At 47.6% G+C, this 4,435-nt stretch overlaps 1 protein-coding gene across 1 annotated transcript in view; it reads right to left on the bottom strand.

Moving 5' to 3' along the window:
• TPBG (trophoblast glycoprotein) overlaps nt 1-4,435 on the bottom strand; it is a 68,857-nt gene that overhangs the window by 63,957 nt on the left and 465 nt on the right. The window lies entirely within an intron of this gene.

The raw sequence follows: 4,435 nt of genomic DNA, 5'->3' as shown, positions 1-4,435 counted from the left end.
GTGTCATCAGCAAATTTGAACAGGGTGCTTTTTACCCCCTCGTCCAAGTCACTGATGAAGATGTCGAACAGTGCAGGCCCAAGGACTGAGCCCTGCAGAACCCCACTGCCCACATCTCTCCAAGTTGAAAATGATCTGTCCACCACCACTCTCTGTGTGCAGCCCTCCAGTCAGTTGGCGACCCATTTGACTGTGTAGGTGTCGACACCACAGTCCCCCAGTTTTTTAATGAGAACGGGGTGAGACAGTGTCGAAGGCCTTCCAATAGTCGAGAAAGACTATGTCCACTGCTTCCCCTGCATCTAAGGATTTGGTGACCTGGTCGTAGAAGGCCACCAGGTTGGTCTGACAGGACCTACCTCTAATGAGCCCATGCTGGTTGCCCCTAAGCATAATCTCCCCTGCTGGCCCCTCGTGAACATGTGCCAGAATAATTCTCTCAAAAAGCTTACCCAGGATCGAGGTAAGACTAACTGGCCTATAGTTCCCCGGGCCCTCCTTCCTCCCTTTTTGGAAGATGGGAACCACACTGGCCCTCTTCCAGTTCTCTGGCACCACACCAGAGCACCACAAGTGCTCTTAAAGCCGTGCCAGGGGTCCTGCAATGACCTCAGCTAATTCCCTCAGCACTATGGGGTGGAGATCGTCCAGAACAGTGGATTTAAATACATCCAGTCCCTCCAGAAGTTCCCTGACTAGATCCTCACTAAACCTAGGCCTGAGTGCGCCTCCCCTGGGGCCTGAGGGAGACTTGGTGGGGGGGCTGATTTGGTTCCTGCTCAGGAAAATGGAGGTAAAGAAATCATTAAATAAGTTAGCTTTGTCATCTGGTGGGACAACCAAATTTCCTAGCCCTGAGGGAGACCCTGTGGGGGGGCTGATTTGGTCCCTGCTCAGGAAAATGGAGGTAAAGAAATAGTTAAAAAGGTTAGCTTTGTCATCTGGTGGGACAACCAGATTTCCTAGCGTGTCCTGCAGGGGTCCTACATTACCCAGTACCTTCTTTTTGCCTGCTATGTGTTTAAAAAAAGGATTTCTTGTTGTCCTTGATCTGGGAAGCTAGTCCCAGTTCCATCTCTGCCTTGGCCTCCTGACTGCCCCCTGCATCCCTGAGCAACCGCAGTATAATCCTCCCTGGTGATGGCCCCTCCCTTCCATTGGGTGTACGCCTCCCTTTTAGCTAGAAGATATTCCCAGATGCTTTTGGTGAGCCATGGGGGCTTTTGTGCCCTCCTGCTTCCTTTGATCTGTGTTTGCATTACCTCCCTTTGGGCTTGGAGGATCATCTCCTTAAGGAGCAACCACTCTCCTTGGAGACCTGGCTCCCCTCCTCTCTGGGACCTCAGTGCTTCCCCGACTATTCTCCTTAGCTCACATAAGTTCTTATCTCAGAATGTAGATTCTGATCTCAACCAGGCAGTAAAACACCATGCTGATCGTACAAGTACTGTGGGAAATTACTGCAGAGTAGAGAGCTGAGTGTTCATTTATCATCTTGCAAATAAGGAAACTGAAACACAAAATGACTTGCTGAAAGTCACACAAGTTGTTGAATAAGTGGCTTTCCCAAGTCCTAGTCCTACACTGAATACACTTGGCCATCAGCCCTTGCCAATTTTAATTAAGCAACCTATGGCAAGAGTGTGGTAGGTGAGATATGATGAGCAGAGAAACTTCAAAATTTTCTCTGAAGTCTGTAAACAGTTAATTCCGTAAGCTGTTGATGCTGCTCATGCCATAAAAGTGATCCCTGGACTTAGACTAGAAATGCCACTGCAAAATGGGTGAAAGTCTATTTGATGACTGTTGTGCATTGTCAGGTCCTATCATATGCTTATTATGGTAGATTCTGAAATAATATGACTGATGGGACGCAGAGCCAATCACTGTCAAAAAGCCTAGGAAGGCTCTTTCATATCCTTTGTGGTAAAAACAAAAGTATAAAATACAGATTAGGAACAGACTTCTCCTGACACATCTGCAACCATGAATGCTGTATAGAATAACAGATCGGTTCATCTCAGGTATTTTTATGGTATCCCCCTCCAGAGATGCAGCAGAGTTCTCTGTGCATTGTCCAAATGTATATGTGGAGAAATGGTGCAGACTCTGTGGCCTGGGAGAAAGAGTGGATGGGCAGGTTGGGGATGTAGTCTCTGTCTCCATGGAGATTGTATAGTCTGGGTCCCTGCTATTCTTCCCAGAGAGTTCCCTCCCCCCTGGGTGTCCTGGTAGCAACTAGACACCTGGGGAATTCTTAGTAGTGCAGCTAGGTTCCTTGGCCTCTTGAAAATCTAGGAGCATCTGTCAGTTTGGAGATATTGTGGAGTTTACAGTTGATGGGATCATCTACAGCATAAGCAAGAGACAGCTATGCCTCTGACAGTAGTATTTTTCTGTAAAGGCCTTAGGCATTTTTTCTGTTCTCAGGAACAAAATCTCCCCATCTCATAGTGCGGGGTTATACAACTGGTGCTCTATAGTCTGCATCTGGCCTGTGAATTGTTAACATGCAGCCTGTGAGCTCCTGCCCAACTGCCACTAGCCCTATTGCTCCTGCTTCTAATGTGGTGGCCAGGATCTTTGGTGCAGGGCAGTATGGCTGGAGGTGGCCTAGTAAGATTGCTGCTTGGGTAGTAGTGGGGGATGTTTGGACTGCCTAGGTAGTAGTGCCAGCAGCAAGGTGAGCCTTATGCTGCTTGTGGAGCAGCGTGAATGTGAACTCTTTCTTCCTCATGTGATGGTGGAGGGTGGTAAGAGTGAGCTCATGCTGCTCATGTGGTACATGAAGTGGGGAGGGACTCACCTGCCTGGTGGTGTGGCAGCAGCAATACAGCTCATGTGGTGTGGTGGCTGCTGGGCTCATGCTGTTCTGGTGGGTGGAGAGTGCTCATGTGGCTCACAAAGAAACAAAGAGGCTCCCAGGGCCACAGGTGGGGCTTGAACTGCTTGTGTGGCTGGAAAACAGTGCATTGCAGGGATCCTGAGAGCTTGTACAGGGTGTGCTCCCCCGGCATACAGCCCCCATGCTTATGAGCCAGGGCACGCTACCTGTGCGAGATGTGGGTCCTGACCACTTTGAAACTGGACACCCCTGTTATAGTGAATAACAGAGTCAGAGGTAGAAGCAATTTTGGAGGCGGTGATTAACAGAAACAGCCTAGTCAAGTTCTCTAAGTGCACAGACATTCTCTCAAAAGTGAAGGCTTCTTCCTGAAACAGAAGTACAGTTTCAATGGTACCTAAACAGAACTTCCATCTAGTTTGTATGTCTTTAGCTTGTTAATGAGAATATCATGGGAGATCATGTTAAAAGCCTTGCTAAAGTCCAGGCATGCCATACCCCCTGTTATCCTATCTACACACCCTCTCACCTTACCACAGAAAGAAATCAGATAGATCAGGCATGACTTGCTTTTGGGGAATCCATGCTGGCTGTCCCTAGTCACTTTGTTTTCTCTAAGTGCTTCAAAATAGATTTCTTGAGAAACTGTTCCCTGATCTTTCCAGGTATAAAGGTCATTCCCTGGACTCTCCTTTTTTTCTTTCTTAAAGATGGGCACCGTATTAGCTTTTTTCCAATCATTCAGGATCTTACCTACCTGCACAGGTTCTAAAGAGGATAGCTAATAGCTCTGAAATTACTCCAGCCAATTTCTTCAGTACCCCTAGCATGCATCCTATTCTTCCCTGGACTGTTTCTTCAGAGGGTTCCACTACTCCTTCCCCATCTTTACCGCCAATTATGCTTGTCTTCTGGTAGCTGCACCTATTTCTGAAGATGGAAATAAAAAAAGGCACTAAATACTTCAGCCTTCTCTATATCACCAAGAACTAGATTGCTTCATTCTGTAAGGGACCTATGGTTTCTTTGGTCTTCCTCTTATTCTTGACAAACTTATAGAATCCCTTTTATGTGCCTTTTTGTCCCTTGCAAGTTGAATAGGAAAATGCTTTTGCTTTCCTGATTTTTCTCTTTGCTTGCCTGTGTAATACTCTTACACCTTTCCCTAGTACTATGACCAAGCTTCCATTTTTATAGTTTCATAGATTCATAGTTTCTAGGGTCAGAAGGGACCTGAGTAGATCATCTAGTCCAACCCCCTACCATGGCAGGAAAGAGTACTGGGGTCGAACGACCCAGCAAGGTGTTCATCTAGCCTCCTCTTAAAGGCCCCCAGGGTAGGAGCCTGCACCACTTCTCTTGGAAATTGGTTCCAGATCCTAGCTGCCCTGACCGTGAAGTAGCGCTTCCTGATATCCAGCCTAAATCTACCCTCCGCCAGCTTGTGACCATTATTCCTGGTCACTCCTGGCAGTGCTTGGGGGAACAGGGACTCCCACAATGCCTGCTGATCCCCTCTGACTCGTTTATAACAGGCCACAAGATCCCCCCTCAGCCTTCCCTTATGGAGGCTGAACAGGTTCAGGTCCC

This window comes from Crocodylus porosus, unplaced genomic scaffold, assembly GCF_001723895.1.
Source record: "Crocodylus porosus isolate Cpor-Errol unplaced genomic scaffold, CroPor_comp1, whole genome shotgun sequence".
In the NCBI taxonomy this organism is placed as follows: Eukaryota; Metazoa; Chordata; order Crocodylia; family Crocodylidae; genus Crocodylus; species Crocodylus porosus.
This window is presented reverse-complemented; position numbering and strand designations above follow the sequence as displayed.